The 19,627-nt window shown below is 35.8% G+C and overlaps 1 protein-coding gene across 3 annotated transcripts in view; it reads left to right on the top strand.

Annotated features, from left to right (window-relative positions):
• The window catches only part of LOC149065862 (muscle calcium channel subunit alpha-1-like), a 140,003-nt gene extending 128,843 nt beyond the window's left edge, over nt 1-11,160 (top strand). For all 3 annotated transcript variants that reach the window (XM_089253400.1, XM_089253399.1, XM_089253398.1), the window contains one exon: nt 2,995-11,160. The gene's annotated coding sequence lies outside the window, so the exon portion shown is untranslated. The remainder of the gene's footprint in view (nt 1-2,994) is intronic.
• The last annotated feature ends 8,467 nt before the right edge of the window (nt 11,161-19,627 follow it).

Raw genomic sequence — 19,627 nt, 5'->3', positions numbered from 1 at the left:
AGTGAATACTGTAATAAATGTATAAGCGTACATGAAAAATAAAATATAAATTTCTTTTTACTAAGCATGAATCATATTAAGTCAAAATGTACAAATATAATTAATGTAGGCATATAAGTACATTGTGTTTTGCTACTCAAATGTATTAACTGTCAAAATAATGTTTACTTTTCTACAGTCTTCTTAATATATTAATAGGATTAAATTTAAAAAAAAAATTGAAAATTCATGCTGTGCATCCAAAAAAAAGTGTTTAAAAAATTGTGTTAAAAATAAAAAAAATTAAAAAATTAAATTTAAATGACTTTTTTCCTCTAAGGTTTACATTTTGTCTATTCATAATCTGCATTTTTTTGTGAGCATTTTAGTGGAAATTTCATTTGAATATATTGAAAATCTGCAAAGTTATGATATATTTTCACAAATAATATTGCTTGAATGGGGTTAGCCTAAGAGACGTCATTCGTGAGGTTAGAAAACATTTTTTTTTCTCAAAAAGTTATTGAGATATGTACATGAAACTTTGCATAGTCAACAAGCATGGTAGAAGCAATTAATAAAAAATAATAATTGGAATCCGGGATGATGGGTTGCATTTCAGTATCTAGTTGAATGATTTGAAATCGGAACGATCCAGTCTTATTTCGATGAATTTTGCGTTGCGAGCCAGAATAAACATATTAACGGTCAAAAAACCATTATTTTTTTTCTCCAGTATTTTACTTCATATATTTAGGAGAAATTTAAAATAAAAGTTGTTTTGGTAACTGCTGTGCCTCTGGTCTAAAAATATGTTTGAAAAATTGTATTTTTTCTAACGAAAAATTCCACAAAAACAAAGTTTACATAATTTTTTTGCATGTAAATTTCAAATGTAAGTGTATGAATTATTTTTATTCGTATTCTGTATGATTTTGTGAACACTTTAGTGAAAATTTCGCTTGAATATATTGAAAATTGAAAAAGTTATGATTTATTTTCTCAAACAATGCCGCTTAAAAATTGAGCCTCGGAAAAGTCATCTGCATCAGTTTTTGATAAATTTCAACATTTTTTTTTCTCAAAAAGTTTTAGAGATATGCAAATAATATTTCACACAGTTAATAAGGATGGTAAATGCAACAAATAAAATAAAAATCATTGAAATCTGAGACTATGGGTGTCATGGCTGGGTGATTTGACATGGAATGACCCAATAATAACTTTATCTCAAAACAAAAATCTATGTCTTTGTAATATCCGTATACTTTCATATTTCATCTTTTAACCTCTCTCATAATTTTAAATATTTTTTGGTTAATAGAAAGAGAGTTTGACCAAATTAAAAAAATGGTGTTGTAGGATTGAACCAATCAAATTTCAAATACAAATACAAATACAACGCCACAACAGGCAAATTGCCCAACGAGGTGGCTGACTTAAGAACATCATGGATCCCCGAGCCCCTACCTACTACTGCTACACCACACATGCACCCCCCCCCCCGCGGAACCCCCCCAACGAATCGGTACATGCGGGAATGTGCGTGTACGTGTAGTGCAACCTGATGTAAAGTTTGTTTCTGTGTAATGCTTGTTATGTGTAGTGCTGTCATCTGCCCCCAGTTTTACTAACTATGAGTGAAGTGTTATGGTTGAATGATTTACCGTTGTAGAACTGTTGCTCTCTGTGGCGAGACTTTTTAACGGGGAGATCGGCTCGCATTTGCTCCTTGAAGTTGGGAACCACAGAAAACCAACTTCAGCCGACCACCACTGTGGGGTTCGAACCCGGATCCTCGCATCACGAGTCCGGCACTATAACCACTCGACCACCACAGCGTTCGTATTGAATAGATTAAGAATGAACTTCCTTTTAAATATAAATACAAAGGCCACAACAGACAGAATGCCCAACGAGGTGGCTGAAAAAAGATGCAGGAGGTGCAAATCGTGTACAGACGTTTGGGAGATATTGGTCTATATGCTCGCAGGCCTGTCAGATGTGTTCCGCTCACGGCAACTCACTGTCGGCAGCGATTAGCCTGGAGTAGAGAACATGCAACGTGGACATCGTCACAGTGGGCTTGTGTGATGTTTTCCGATGAGTCCAGGTTTAGCTTGCAGTCTGATTCACGTTGGACTTTCATATGGAGAACGCCAGGTACCCGTTACCACCAAGACAACATCATTGAACGACACCGTTATGGTGGTGCAGCATTGCTCGTTTGGGGTGGAATTATACTGGGTTCCAGAACAGATCTGCATATTCAAACCGGAACCACGAAAGCCCAAATTTATTGGGACATCATTCTGGAACAACATGTACGTTTGTTTAGGGGTGCCATGGGCGCAGAATTTGTGTTTATGGATGACAATGCCCGTCCTCACCGAGCAAATATCGTAAACGAATGCCTTGAATCTGAGGATATAACCCGTATGGAATGGCCAGCATTCTCACCTGACTTGAATCCGATAGAGCATGAGTGGGACATGCTTGGCCGACGAGTTGCAGCCCGTCAACCACCTTCTACATGTGTACCGGAACTTCAGAGAGCATTGCTTGCTGAGTGGAGTGATCTTCCCCAAGATCAGATCGATAATTTGATACTCAGCATGCCAAGGCGTTGTACAGACTGTACTTCATCGCATGGGAGACATACAATGTATTAACCATCATACCAACCATGTAATAGTAAGTTTTTGTAAAGGAGATATTTTTTACAATTGCTCCAGGGAGCAAAAATCGTAGTTTTTATGAATGGTATCATACACATACACCATCGTTTTTGTTCTTTATCTTTTGTTTAATAAATGGGCTTTATGAATAAGTAACGTTTGTTTTGTTTCTGAACCTTTATTTGCCGGAGCTGACATTATCCTTAATTTATGGACATGAGTGTAAATTATTGTTTTAAAATAGCCAAGTTTGTTTTATATCTTAAGATATTTGATACTTGTGAGGTTCATTTGAAGTAAATTTTGTTCTTTTCAAACCATTTTTCTTGTTTTGCAGATCTGTTATCCTTTTTTTGCATTTTCGGGTTGAACCTGAGATCATTGTTGATGTCAAAGATTGAAAGTTAACTCGAGGGAATCTGGAGTATATTGCTAATGAGAAATTGAATTGTGTTTCTGGAACATGTGTACAGATATCGGATCAGTGCCTGCGATGGAGATGATATATGTATTAGTATATATAAAATATTTATTTTTTATTTGTATTGTGTTTATCCTGTTTTTATGAATGATTTAATTCCCTTTAGTGCTAGATATATTTTTCTTGATTATTACTAATTTTTTTACTCATATTTTTTTCTGTAAAAAGAATGAGCGTAAATTTTTAATGATTTTATTATTTACAGCACCGATGAATGTATCTTTATATATGAGTGTCAATAACCCAAACAATTTTTTATTTCTTAAGTATTCTTCAGTACCAAAGAAATTGTTATTATTCCTAATATTTTGCTTTTATTATGATCATGATGATTTTAGAGGACATGTTTTGTATGTGCTGTGTTCGAATTTTGTTATTCAATGTTTACTTTTATAAGCGAGTATTCATGTAGTGTGTTCAAACTCAATTTTCGAATGTCTGTCGTATATTAAACAAGAAGGCAAAATTTTTAGGCATTTTACACTTTGATTCAGGTTATCAAAATTGCTAAACCTAGAATATTTGAGCATTGCGGTTGTTCCCTTTTAAACTGTGAGATTGTGCAGCCATGTGTTGGAGAAACATTTCTCTGTAGGTGTGAAATTGCCATGTCCGTCAACTGTGTACATTGTGGCATCTAAGTGTATTCATAACCACACATAGATTAAAAAAAATTCATTCCCCATCAAACATGAATAATAAAATTCAAGCCTCTTTTAAGATATCTTAGGGAGCAAATATTTAGAGTGGAAACAAAAAAAACACTTATGAAGTTACTGACGTTTATAGTGTGGTGAGTGTAGTTACTGTATTGGTGGTAGCACACAGTATGTCTGGTTACTGTACCAAAGGATGAACAGTGATGTCTCAAGTTTGATTATTCCTTGCTGGAATCTTTCTTGACATGGCGGTGCAACATAAAAAAAGGAAGGAGCGAGAATAGAGGAAGCACAAAACACATTACTTCTTGAACTGGAAAAACCAGATGCACCCAGGTTCCAATCACTTGTGCGATTTCAAACTTCCCAAATTGTTGTTGCATCAGGGCAGTGATATTCTAAGGTTTGCTGCTTAGCTGCGGAATTTCAGGACAGCTATTTTGCAATTGAAGTAGCATATCTTAGGACATCACTGTCCTTTGAGTTACTTCTGAGTATGTGTAAGTTCTTGTTCTTAGTTGAAAAGGCCAATTCCCAATGCTAATTTCTAAAGGAGTTGAGAATTTGAGAGGTTTTTTTGGGAATCGTTTCTTCTGTGATCCTATCAGGCAAAAGATTATTACTCCACCATTTAACTCAACAGATCACCTCTGCTGGCAGAGTTACATGAGGCAAAGTTATTGAAACGTGGATGCTGTCACTGCAGAAAAACTTCTGTACGTCATTGTCCCATCTCATGGTCTCATGCACGAAAAAGTCTCACCACAGAGAGCAACAGGCCTACAATAGTATACTATTCAATCAATACACTTCATGTGTAGTTAGAAAAATTGATGACAGGTGGCAACACTACGCGTAACAAACATTACACGGAAACAAACTTCACAGAAGGTTCATTACACATTTCAACATGTACCAATTCGTTAGAAGTTTCACAAAGGAATATGGATGAGGTGCATGTCTGGTTTAGTAGTGGTCTCATGCACGTCATTCAGCAGATTGCTAACATGAGCATCATTTGCAGCTTCACACAATAGTTCTATGAACAGGTTAGCCTTCTTTACCTGTCAAATTCTTTGATGCTCTGCTTCCACAACAGAAAGACACAAAAAAATGAAGTCTATGTTCTCCAGGGATTTTACAGCTGAGCTTTCACTATCAGTAGTCCATAGAATAGTCTGTCTTGCCTAGAATTAATATCAAATTTATTAAATTATGCTGGCATCAAATAGCTCACGTGATCTGTATAATTTGCCTAAAAATTTTGTGGGTATGATATGAGGATGTTGTCGAAATTAATTAGAAAAATTTTGAAAAAGAGAAAGGTTAATGTTGAATTGATATTTATGGAAACGCTTTCTTTGTACGTATTTGTGAACATCAAAATGCCAGTTCAATCGCTGAACGTATGTAATTTCAAAAATGGCTATTTCTGGGTATAACAGCCAGGTTTAAACATTTTGTTGTGATTGTAGTTATTGGGAAAGTTTGATTTGAAAAAAAAAAAAAAAGTCTTTCAAGAATGAATGGTATACGTATTACAAAGCTTGCGTTCATAGACACTCGACTGATGTGGAATTTGGCTAACAGTTTACTGCTCGATAAAATGTAGAAATGGTTTAACACTTTCTTATTCACCAAAAAGTTCAGAAATATTTAATTTTTCCTCAATAATTCATTAGGTTTACAACCGTGGTCTAGAACGAGGTGTGAAACATACTATGAGTATTTTTTTTTTACTACTATCAACATTTAATCCGGCCCTGGTGTGAAGCTTCAAATATCCTTTTCTACGAATACCATTTTGACAATCAACGGTTTATATGAATTCTATACTTGAAGACTATTCGAAGGCATTTGCAACTATAACCACACATAATCAAATTTTTCCTACTTCATTGAAGATGAATCGAAAGCTATTGATGATGTTTAAAAAAAAGGTTCCAAATCTACATCGTCAGATTGTCTTTGAGTGTGAGCTTTGCCGTTTGTTACAGACTAGAAAGTATTTGTGTATGTGTTTTGTGCTCAAAATCATGGTGCCTTAGCCACTGAATATAACCTGGAACATTATTTTTGGAATTTTGAGCCCAAATAGTTGGAAAAATCGACAGTTGTTTGCAAGCAGATGTGTTTTTGTTCTATTCTATTTTTTAAAGTTTGTGTTCTTGCCATTGTTTTCAGTCATACATCAGCTGGAAGTCTTGCAGTTGGTGATTTCGGTGCTGATAATATTAAATATTTAATGTATATTCTCCATCATGAAAAGATATTATATATATAATCATAAGTGCCTATCCTGGTGCTCGATTTTTCTATAATCATAGATTATGTCGATATGTCAAAAAGTTAAACGTCAGCTGTTATTACATGGCAATATATAGTGAATGGGGGAAAATATTTAAGGATGTATATAATGTCATTATATGTGTGTTATCTGTGTGCATGTGTAAACATATATGTCTGTTATAGGAAATCAAACAATGTTGTATATGGAATCTTTTTCTTGTTAATCCAAATCTTTCGACTGTTTACGATTTTTCTTTATTTAATAATCGTCCATGACAAAAACTTGCCAACAATGGCTCTTTTTGTAAAAGGATAATGCCAGCCAAATATCCATGCACAAACATTATGCTATAATAACTTATCTGTATAAACAATTGCAGCAATATCGAAAAAAAAAATTGCCAGTTCGAAAGGAAAATTTTTATGCCTTAATAGACTTCTGGGATGTAAGGGTCAGAGGATGTTTCATTGAGTGAGCCATAGATTTTGATGTTGCCACAGACTGGTGGATTGTCTTTCAGAGCTTGGGGCCATTCAAGTATTACATCAGCATCGAGAGAAGGGGATTTGCTGACTTTTTTGATGACTTATGAAGATGTCAAATATTTTTAATATCTTTAATTTGTATATTTTTGTGTGCATTTATATACTATTCCCCTTAAAAACTCAACCATGTGTGGTGTGGGCCCACCTTGTGCTGCAGTCAAGACCAAACACATTAGCAGTGATTCTATAAAATTGTATCGATAGCTATATAGAGGAAGTAATTACTCCAAATTATTCAAATGGTTGTTTTTAGGCAACTGTCTTGACATTGGCTGATTAATACTTCTGGAATTCAGAGAAACCATGAAGAAGACAAGAGCTTGCTCTGAAATTCATACCAACCAGCAGCGGCAATCTATATCCCACTCAATTAATTCTCAAAACTTAAAACACTAGCTAAAAATACAGTGTGTTCACTGTTCAGTTTGTTATGTGAAAAATGATCCCTGTGCATTCCTAGCAAAGTTCACACACTACAGAGTATCAGATAGTGGTGGTCGGACTATATGTATATTTTCAGCTTTCGCTCTTTAATAAAGGCTCTTTATTAAAGGCAATCCCAATCAGAGGCATATACAGGATCGACCTTTGGAGGGGCACAAAAGGCTTTGTGTCTAGGTGAGGTCACAATGAATTTCTTGAAGAGAATCTTTTGAGTTATTAGCCTTTTTTTGTGTTTAGTTTTAGTTAAATAGCACTGAAATTGACTATAACAACGTGTAAAGGTGTTCTTTTAACATTTTAATGTTTTGAAAAATATATTTTTTTGCATCGAAATGAGTTTTTGATTGTCTTAGGGGGGGGGGGAAGACAAGCCCCCCCATGCCCCCTCCTGCGTACGTCTCTAACCCCAGTATTGCGGTGGGGGGGGGGACGATAAAAATCTGCATATGTAATACTTGAATGGCCCTTACTGCTAAAATATTGGTATCACTCAATAAGCCTTAAAGTGTTATGTTGAGCTTGCTTGACTTAAAACTTGTTGTCGTGCTTAAAAGTCACTGGTTCTTGACCTTTGGAAGCTAGCAGCCCAGTTGATTTCTTTGTGACTGGAAGACACTGAGAAATCATCAGTGGGAAATAAAAGAGTAACAATGGACCACTCACTGCCCGGCTTCACTAATTTCAGGGCTTGGTGGTTGAGGAAACACTGCTCTATGTGACGCATGCTCTGATAAGATGAATCTAGTTGTGCTGTGAATTACTAAATCCTTCCCATTCTTTATTCGGACAAATCTTTTTTATGAGAAATATTTTCATGAGATTGTTTGACATGAGATTTTCTTTCTTCCTTTTCTCAGGATTTTCCCGTTAATTACCTTCTCTTCTTTACTAAAGGTATAATTTTGCTTTTCAGCTCTTAATTGGATTTTGAATATTAGAATGTGAGTGAAGACTCTCCTACAAAATAGCCCAATAGATAGGTACCATAGATAGCCTGGTGCTACCAGACACGCCTTTAGTAATTACTGTCCTAACTAGTATTTTTAATGTGACATTATTTTCAAAGTGTGTGTGTCTCGCAACACATCTATCCAGCCTATCCCGTAGCACCCATTAAAATGAAATGCAACTTTATTTGGAAATTGTTGTTACATATAGGTGTTGGAAGTGTTTGAGACCTGGGGGTACTCAGATTAAGCTTAATGCAAGAAATTGTCATTTGTAAATTAATTTTGAGGGCACTCAAACCTATTCTACAAAATTCTGTAGTGCTGTAGCACCCACATCACTTAGTTTTGTGAGTGGATTGTAATAATCTAATATTTGTACCATTGTAGGTCTGTTGCTCTCTGTGGTGAGACTTTTAAACAGGAGAGATCAGCTTATATTTGCGCCTTTAAGTTGGGAACCACAGAATACCAACTTCAGACGACCACCACTGTGGCACCAGTGGGATTCGAACCCAGGTCCTTGTGATGCAAGTTCGTCACCATGCCCACTCAACCACCACACTGACGTCCAAAAGTGGCGAAACGTATATAGTGAAAAGTTTTAAAATTAAAGCACTTAGCAACTGAGATTTTTATATTTAATTACTTTGGCCATACACTAACTGAAAGGTACAAAAAATTGTTAAAAGTACTGCTTTTTGTATTTTGATTTATCGCCAGCAATCAGTTTCAATACACAAAAAAGGCTGGTCCCCTGTTGTTGGAGATGAAGAACGAAAAGGATTTGGTCGCTCAGAGCATGCAAGCTTAGAACTGTTGTGGTTTATCTGAACAGCATGGCTTAAAACGGAAAAGCAATAAGATGCAAATTATATATAGATGTTGCGAAATATTTTTCTGTAATTTAACATGTGCGATATTGTCAACGCATTTGTTCAACATAGTGCATTTCAGGTGTACATCCTGATATGAGTTTGAACAAAAAATCAGAAGATTTGGAAACAGAAACCATTTTGTGGGCCCAGATACAGTCATATCTTGAAACGCTTTGCCAATTCATTAACAAATCTTAATTACAATTCAAAAGTTTTGAAACAAAATGTTTTGCTCAATGTTAGATCGATACATATCAATCAATGAACAACCAATGATTCAATTAATACACTAGTTTCATGTCATTTGATGCTGCAAAAAAACAAAAAATGGTGTTTAAATTATTCTTTATATTCTAGACATTTTGAAGATCCTCCATGACTAGCCAATAAAAAAAAATTACACTGTATTAAAAACTTATCCTTTTTCCTGGAATTTGCTCAAAATGCATGCGAGATCATTAAACAGCTGTAATGCAGTTCCAATGTGAACTTGTATTATATATTATATAGCATAATTAGTTATCACCAAATGATTCTGAAAAACAAATACTATACTTATAGTGAAGTGACTCCTTTGATCGTTGTCTAATTATTTTCTTAATTCCACACTCGACTACCTGTTATTTCTGTTTATATATCCCATAAATACCTTGATACTCTTTTTATGGAAGGTTAAAGATGATATTTCAGCTAGACTATGGCATTATTGTTGAAAGTCTTTAACTCTTTAACATTCATCGATGGTGTGATCTGTAGATTAGACTCGCCAAAATTTTGGGCAATTTTTTGAACATGCAGATTTGTCTAATATGAAAAAAGCTTTTCACTTGAGCAGGGAGTCTTCAACCTTTCTCGGACATTGTGGGTCAGAAGAAAATCCCCATGAAGTCTGAAGGCCAACAAAAGTCATGGTGTGGTATCTCGGTGGCGACTTAGACCTTTTTGAGTCAAATTGGGAGGCCCTATTTAATGAAGAATTTTCATCAATTCTTAGTTTATCATAAAATATGAATTTTTATTAGTTGTGAAATTATTTTTCCACCAAATATGAATAATAAGTCTAGAAATATTTCAATAATTCTGGAAATATTCTATTCATTATGAAATCATTTCCCTCATTAATGATAAAATTATTTCTTTAGGCAATTGTGAAGTTATTTCTCATTAGTTATGAAATGTTTTCCAAAAGTACTTTTAAAATCACTATTTCACCAATTTATGGAATACACAACATTTTAATCAATTTATTCTGTAACTATGCAAGTCTTTTCGTCGGCAGACCAATGCAAAAATTTGCGAGGGTCATGTGTTGAAGACCCCATACATTAGGGTGACCAACTTTCGGGAGAGTACGGGCCACTTCATTTATTTGAAAATTGAAAATGTCTCGGGGCCGCTTACTTAAGGGGATGTGGATGAGCCGCGGCTCACTTAAGTGATCTGGGAGTATTCTGCGATTCAGTTGAGTGATCTGTAAACAAGTCGTGGGTCACTTAAGTGATGTGAAAATGTGCCACAGAACACTCAAGTGCTCTGGAACTGTTTCGCAGTTCACTGAAGTGATCAGTGAATATGTCGCGGGTGACTCAAGTGATCTGGGAATATTTCACGGGTGACTCGAGTGATCTGGGAATATTTCACGGGCCATTCAAGTGATGTGGATTTGCAGCGTGGAACACTGTTCAACAGAATTCAGTTTATTTTTAAAAACTGAGGTCGTGGACCACATCAGATGACTCCGGGAGTCAAATGGGTTGAGCATGTATGCTCTCTCCGGTCTGTCTTTGAACGTTAAAGAGTTAAAGTAACAGTGGGAAATCGAAAATTATACAATTTACAAAACCGGTAATAATATTGCAAAGAAACAAAATTAACACACAGTTTCTATTTTCTTACATCAAATTCTCATCAGGTGATGCTGAAAGGATAGTTTTCTAAATGCATCTGTGTGTGATGAATAATAGTGTGTTAAGTGCTTGTGCTGTGCGGGTATTGTTCACTAATGCGGTGGGCGAGGATCGGGTCTTGTCTTTTTTTCTCCAAATAAACTGGCATTTTTATTTGCGAGCGAAGCTTATTTACGTGTATAAATACCGACATCTTATGAAGAAAATTATTTCTTTCTGGATAATAATACTATAGCTTGTGGCAATAAGAACAAATCTCTGTGTATATTATAATATCCATCATTAGCCATGTTGTGTAAAAGGCAAAGGAAAAATGATACGCAATAATAAAATCTGATTTCTCTTTTTAGTATTCTCTTCGTAAGTTTGATTAATGATCTCTGGCGTGTGTGAACCGAAATAACTAAGGTGACCCGTATTTTACGGGACGTAATTTATTTAGTTGTGACGGCAATCTTTTTTTTTATTTAAAAAAAAATTATCCGTTTTTTCCCGATACAGGACTCTACACTCTGGACTATCCAGCTTAATGCGGCGGAAGGGTGGGCCGGAGTTCTATAAAAATGCTCACTTCCTACCCATACCAAAAACCCGCTCGCATTATTCGCTTTAATTCATATTTTCTGATCTCTAAGCACAGGCAGGTACTTCCTAAACTCTTGTTATATACTGATTTGTAAGTTTTAAAAATTTATTACGAAAAAAAATTGTCCAAGAATGAAAATATTGGAGTATTCTCATTTAAAACATTTTGGGATATATGTCTGAATTGATTGCAGGAAACAAAATCATGTATACTGTACAGTAGTAATATATACACACATATAGAGATGCCTTTGACGCATTGACGCTCCATAACTCGTCAAATACCCGAAGTTGGGCTAAGCGCAAATTGCGTCGCGTGCAGCGTTCGCGAGTGGGCGGGACCCGAGTGCGATGACGTCAACACGCCCTGCGCGTAGCGAGGGGATGCGCATATTGGAACTAGAACTCCTTAATACACTATGTATATGAAGGCGCCTTAATTGGAACGCGTTCCCAGTGCACGAGCGTTTTCGAAAGGAAACTATTTCGGGGGACTGGAACCTTGTCATTTGGGAGGCTCCTGGATTATTGGTCATTAATGAAGACATTAATTAAAAAGAGAATACGAGTATGCGCTGAAAATATGCATTAAAATACCGTATATAAAAACGTGAACACAAAGGAATAAAAAAATTAGGATTGATGCCAATTCAAAATTAGCGAATAATTAAAAACTATTGAAAATTCAGATGTTTCTGATGAATTATTCCTTAAAAAAACTAAAGGTAAATAAATTAATGAAAACTTGACATTAATTAAAATTGATAATGGATAAAAATGTTAATGAAAATTCAGGGCTTACGAAAATTGATGAAAATATAAAATTCAAAATTTAGAATGAATCGCACAATAAACTTAATTAAAGATTATTATATAATTAACAGAAACTGGAATTCCGGAAACTGGAATATTCCGAAATTAATTTCCGATATTAATCCCATAATGAATGAAATTTGGAACTTGTGAAAAGTTTTTTTTTTATTATAATATATATATAAATCAAATTTATTATTATCATATAACAGTACAAAAAGTAAAAATTTACCAAGGAGTCAATCAAAAAATGACCCATTCTGGTAAATGCTAGTAAAGATTAGTATGGAAAACAGAATAGTCAACTAAAAAAAAAAATCAAAATTATTCAAATTAAAATAAAAATTAATGGCAACAGAGGAGTGCAATTTAAAAACAGTTCTACATGCTGCAACTAAAAAAATATAATTTTTTTTAGATGTTGGAATGAAAGCAAAAACGACTAGATGCAGCATGTAGTTAAATTAAACTGTTACGTTATTTAAGGATTATATGAGCAAGTGAAAAAAACATTAAAACAAATTTTCTATACCATCTAGTGAGAATATGTATTGCTTGACACACTTTTTAAAGGATGATAAATTAGTATTGTGAGTGATTTCTGGTGGTAATGTATTGTAGAATTTTGGGATAAGGTAAGTAAAATGTTTCTTCAACAGTGTTTTATGAGGCAGCGGAAGTGAATACATATTATTTAATCGATTTGAAGATCGAGATGTATTTAAAGGCAAGGAGAATTGAAGTTAAAACAAATGAAACGATTGATCACAATTTAAAATTAATAAATAATTCCAAAACTGCTGGAAATTCACATTTAAGAAAACTAGATTGATGAAACACCAGAATTAGTGAAATTAATAATTAAATTTCAGATTTAATGAAAAATTATTCCTCTATCGATCGATTAAATATAATTAATGAATATTCGGAATTAAAGCCGAATTCAGAAATTTAATGGAAAATATTTCGTAGGCTGTTAAAAAAAACAAAAGTGGATTTCTTTTCTCTAAAAACTAATGAAAATTCAGAATCAATGACAAATTTTTAAATTTGGAATCACAAAATTAGTGAAAATCCCGTGTGTCAATGAAAATCCCGAAACTAACGAATCCCAAAATGAATTCCGAAAAATAACTCCATAATGAATTAAAATTTAGAGCTAATGAAAAGTCAAAACCTTGGAAAGAACAATAATATTTAATAAAAACTCAGAAAGAAAATAATTCAGGAAATAATTATGGAAATAATTGATAATACATGTAAATAACGTTGATATTAAACAACATTTTTCATAAGAGAATACGAACTCTATCAAAATGACGGTTTAATTTTTAAAAAACCCCATATTTATAAACCCCGCGCGAATACGAAGAATCGTGCGCGCGGGATACGAAAGCAGCGCCAACGAGTACACGCGCTTAGGTAGTGTCACCTCGTGTCTCAATTTGCTCTGTCCCTCCGTTGGCTGCAAAACAGAGTGCTGCCCTGCTTCGTGTCGCGAACGCGGCTTAATTTGCGCTTTGCCTTACGGAAAAGGATATAAAAATTTGCTTCACCCGTCCTCCGGGACGCGTTCTTTCCCAGTTCCAAAAAAAGATGAAACCCTTCCCCAACTTTTTCTTTGCAGTCTACCACAAAGCTGCATTAACAGTATTTTTCAAGCGGCTTTGGTCTACCACGATCGCGCGACCTTGAAAAAGTGGTTTTACTATGTATTTTGTATACTGTGTTGCAGCGGTTCTCAACCGGTGCTCCTTGTGCACTCTCCAGGGGCTCCGCGGCCGTTCGAGGAAAAAAAAACAGTAAAATTAAATCAGTAACTTTGATGAATAATTAAAAGATTGGCCCACGGGGTCCGCCATAGAATTTTTTTACTTAAAAGGCAGGGGCCGTGCGCAGAATTTTCGAAGACAATTTCTGAGTTTTTACTCCCTTGCGGATTTTCTCCCCTCCGGTTGCATATCGGAAATTACGGTACTTTCGCGGCTATCTGCCGGCATTCAAAGACACCGGTCTATTCGGCGAAAATTCGCCTTGTTCTTACAAGATTGCGCATTTTTTGAGAAATCGTAAAGGATTTGGAACGCCTGTTTCAAAGTGTTAAACATTTTCCGAGATCGTTCAGGGGGAAAAAAAAACGAATCTTTAAAAACTCTACCTCTTTGGAATATATCCAGTTTTATCGTCTAGCCGCTATGGGGCCGTTCAAGTATTACGTGAGCAAATTTTTAGCCATTATTGACCCCCACCCACTTTGTCAGCAAAATTTCATCAGCTCTGCCCCTCTGAATCCTAACTCATATTTTCATAAAGGGTGGTTGATGACGTAAGCATTATCCGAACCCCCCCCCCCCTTGTCATCAAAAGTCAGCAAATCGGAACACCCCCCCCCCATCGATGATGACGTAATACTTGAACGGCCCCTATGTGGTAGTCACCGTTTCGCATCGCGAAAATCAATAGTGTGTATGCAGAATCGGCTTTTAGAGGGGCAGAAGGATTTCTTCCACAGAAATTGTGGGTCACTAATGCTCAAAAAGAATTTTAAATTAACATAGTATAAGACTATTTTTCCAATATTTTAATTTTCTACAAAAATATTTTTCATTTTCTTAGGAGGGGGCACAGGCCTCACAAAAATGAGATCCGGTTGAAATTTTCTAGAATTTGCCAGGTAGGGCCTCCGAAAAACCACTGGGGGTCGGGGTCCCATGATACTCTTAAGACGTGCCCTGGGCATGCTCCCCCCCCCCTCCAATCCCCACATTTTGCCTTAGGGGAAAATTCGGGTTTGGAACCCGCGATAGCATAGTGGTAATTGGCTAAAAATAAGATTTTCTAAGGTTTCCAATTTTGAATTGGCTAGTCCCCTTTGAAAAAAAGCTCTGGTGTTGCCACGACAATCACACAAACCTACAACACAAATATATATGTATACATTAAATTTCAAATCCATGAATAATCATTCTACCAGGAAATCGCTTCGCAAAAGATTTATATATGAAATCCTTGCTCGTATGAATAGGGAATCGGAAGATAAAAGTGTGAGAGAGAATCTCATTTGCTTCAAATTTAAATCAGAAAGTATTGAAAGTGCTAAGATTTTTTTTTAAAGAAATGAAAAATCAATCAGAAAAAAAGAATTTTCATAGATTGATTTATTAGTAAATACGGGGTGATTATAAAAAAACTATCCCGACATATGGGCCCCTAACTATCATACCATTCACAGACACTGAATGAAATTTTGGCATAAGGTATTTTGAGGTATGCGCTCAAGAATGATATGGAAAACAACAGTGTCACTCTAACAGTTACGGTTACAGTGAGAAAATTTCGAAAATATCAAATGGCAACACCAAGTTTTTTGTATTGGAATGTGATCTCCATTGTGAAAAACCCTAAATAGCGTTGGAATGGCACCTGTAGCACGAAAATCCCCGGAGCTAGGCAAGGAAAAAGGACTTTGCCGTGCACCAGAGCATTAATGTTCGTTTCATTCGTCACACCGTTTCTTCGGCTGAGATCCCAGCCTGATTAGTCCTCCACAAGGTCATGGGGAAAACACAATAAAATGCTTTATTTTATGCTGCTTCTCTGTCCTTATTGGTTGTCCTCACTTTTAGCCTATCTTCCGCCGGTGATTTTCATGCTACAGTTGCCGTTCGAACGCTATTTAGGGTTTTTCACAATGGAGATCGCATTCCAATACAAAAAACTTGGTGTTGCCATTCGAAATTTTCTCACTGTAACCGTAACTGTTAGAGTGACACTGTTGTTTTCCATATCATTCTTGAGCGCATACCTCAAAATACCTTATGCCAAAATTTCATTCAGTTTCTGTGAGATATGATAGTTAGGGGCCCATATGTCGGGATAGTTTTTTTATAATCACCCTGTATATAAATGTGTGCCTCTAACTTTTAATTACAGTGGATTCTACTTATAACGTTATTCAAAAAACACTCATAAAAAAACGTAAGCAGGAAAACACTTCTAACGGGAAATCTTAATAAGAATTACTTAGAGTTGGGACCATGAAAATCAGTTGTACTAAGTGGGAAAATGTTCTAAATGGGAATGTTATAAGCGGGATCAACTGTATATTTGGTTTAGATTTGTTATATGTGCTACATTTCCAATGTTAAAATCTCGGTGTTAATGGGCTTCTTTGCAAGCGTTTCCTACTACTAGACAAAAGTAAATGACCTTTGGATAGAACATGTTTTTATAAATGAATTATTTGATTCACAGAGAGATACTTCTATCTCCTACTCCCGCCGCTCTGTCTCAACGAAGAGATATAAGCTGGTGATCAAAGACCTGGGGCATGCTGAAAAAAAATTCGTAGACATACTAGTGAATTATGGGGAAAGGGCATACTTCTTTTTATATAATTTTTTTCGAGAGGGACTCAGATTTTTTTAATACTCTGGGTGCCGGGACCCGGGCAGTGGCGTCGGAGCTGGGGGTTCTCGAGCACCCACGGAAGTTTGTAGAACGGGTCCGAGCACCCACAGAATTGATTCAAAAATCGAAATTTCCTACATGAATCTCAAGACCGGCACCCACAGGTTCAAAACACTTCCGACGCCCCTGGACCCGGGTAAATTAGATTACAGCGGCAACTTTGTATATATGTTACGGTAAAAGCCCGAAGAGTGGTAAAACCTAGGTTTTACTAAGAGCCCGAAATACGCTTGAAAACGTATACATTTCGGGCTTTTACCAAGCACTTCGGTAAAAGCTGACATTTAGTAACTTTCATGAAAATCAGTAAAAATGCGAATTTTCTAATTTCCATAAATTTGAAAGCTTGTCATTTATCAATCACAACGATCCCGATGCTAATTAAAATCTTAAATAATTAACTAATTAGTCGTTCAAATTCGTGAAAATTAGTAAAATTGCGAATTTTCTGATTTTTATAAATTTACGATTAAATATACGATTTTATAATAACTTGCATTTTACGTTAATGTTTTGTTTAATTCTTAAAAAATTATTAAACTCATTTCGCTGTTCATTGATAAATGACTACGCAAATGTCAAAAGGTAGGCCTAAGATGAGTCAAAACAGTTAATTTTTTTGAACCAGTCGTTGATAGATGACCGCTTCTCCCTTTTATCCCTCTTCCGCGACGTAATGTCCATCCTCTCGTGCGCTGACCCACGATATGAGGTTTTGAGGTGTGGCTAAAACAGTGCGAGAGATTTTAATGGTAGATTTTGCGCGCGCGTAGCCACACACCAAAATCAGTTTTTCAGCAGCTTTGGAATTGGCACGTATGAGTTTTTAACTAAGCCGGATGATGAGACGACCCGATAGTCGAATCTACTGTATTTTCACCGAAGATCTTACTTCAATTTTTTGATCTTTCCTAAAATCAAGGATTAGAATTATTTTCATTACTTTATTTTTTCACTGAGCATTTAATAATCTTGCATGAGTTAACCGTATTTCTTTGAGAAAATTACGCAAAAATCATCAGTTGTCGCCGAAAATGATGTTAAAGGTCAGCAAAATCGCTAATTATTGCTGAAATCGCAGAAACTGCCGCCCAGTGGTGAAAAATGAAGCACTACTGCAAATTGCGGTGGATAAAAATGAATTCTACGGAAAATCTTCCAAATATATGTCTAGTGAGATGTCATAATCGTGAGAATAATTTTTACCTTGATTTCAATGAAGCGTAACAATTTTTCTAAGCGTCGTTAAATACAGACATAAGAAGTCGAGACAGCCATGGAAAATGTCCCGTGACCATAGGGGTGACCTAAAGCTGCTTTCATACCAAGCCGACTGAGCGGCCATCTTTCAGCAAAAGTGTGACATCAGTATTATCCCTATACCGGAATTTTATCAACTTGGAACCAATCATAATTTTTGATAGTGAAAATGATTGTATCACTGTTTTAACATAGTCCCACTGATGAGTTGGTTCTCTGGGACGATGTTTATTTATTGCCTATTGAGATATGTTGTTTATAGGCGATTAAGCACCAGTATTGGCTGATTGGTGGCTTGGCGCCTGGGGAATATCACCCCGCACTAACACGTTTTACCAATTTGGGAGCCGAAAAAAAAAAGAAAAAAAAAAGGAATTTTATTGATTCCATTCGCTCAGTTAATCCGCTAAGGATTGCTCTCTCGACGTCTGATCTACAGTGACCGTATATCCTAATGGATGGGTCGGGCGTATGATGTTTTGTATACATCCCTATACCTAATAGCGATAAAACTAGCTGTTTAAAGACTAGGCCTTTTATTGGGTTAGCTGTTCCTGAGACGCCTATGAAGAGATGAATGAACTCATCGTCATCCATCTTTGCTCGTTTAAATTATACTATATAGTCTGTTTCAGGTTAACTTTGCAGTGAAGAGAGAGGTAGAGAGTGTATTCCTTCGCCGCAAAATATAGTTCGCATATATCGGAGGTTTAAGATGAACCTTTATACAGAATATTTCAATTTTTTTCTATGATTTTGAAAAAAATACTGAAAAAACATCGTTTTGAACCGATGTTTACTTGTTTAAAATTTTTAAATTATAAAAAATATTGGTTACCATTACCAAAAATCCATAGCAACGGCAACGACACTCTGGCGCGATATCCCAGAAATTTTCCCCGCCAATATCACTGTCGTGTTTTTTCCGTTACACAATTGTATACTGTATATATATATATATTTTTTTTTTCGTTATTTGGCTGAATTTTCCATAACGATGCAATTTTTCATTGTTTTATATGCAGTTATAGGCTTACATAAAAACGAATATTCAATCAATTTTATTTTCTCCCAAAAATAGGATTCAGTGAGTTCAGATATTCACTCATAGATTACAAGAAGTGTTTCTCTTCTACGAGAGCACCGATATTGTTATGAGAGGCCCTCTATGGGGGCAGAAATTTTGGTTTTATGTCCTCCTTTTTTTTAATTATTTATTTTTTGCCATGTTTATGGGATAGTTTTAGTTTCCGATCACGGAGAGTGTTGACAGAGTCGCGACTTCCACTCACACGAACGGACGCCATCTTCCACCCACCTGTTTCTCCAGATGCCCCTTGCCTTTAGTGTCTCTTCACATAAAACAAATGAGAGAGGGGGTGGGGGTCCACAGTGGTTTGGGCTTTCATCTTTTATGGGACAGTTGTGTCTTTATTTTCACCAGAGATAGCCACGCTAAAGTTCTCTGGTCTTCCATTCCTGAATACTATGTTTTTGAATACTCGCTGTAAACAAAACTGGATGAGAATCATCCGTAATAACCATGAGCAGCACATCAACCGTAACAAAAGACTAAAGCTGTCGTAAAAACAAGTGGCATCGACATATACCGTTCGGGGAAGGTGGGAGATCGAGCGACGGAAATTTCGGCAAGAAAAGTGAGTAGAAAAATTCTAAACTTTTCCGTATCA

This window comes from Pholcus phalangioides, unplaced genomic scaffold, assembly GCF_987345545.1.
Source record: "Pholcus phalangioides strain wild (caught in Gottingen) unplaced genomic scaffold, Ppha-v1.0 ptg000037l_1, whole genome shotgun sequence".
NCBI classification, from domain to species: domain Eukaryota; kingdom Metazoa; phylum Arthropoda; class Arachnida; order Araneae; family Pholcidae; genus Pholcus; species Pholcus phalangioides.
This window is presented reverse-complemented; position numbering and strand designations above follow the sequence as displayed.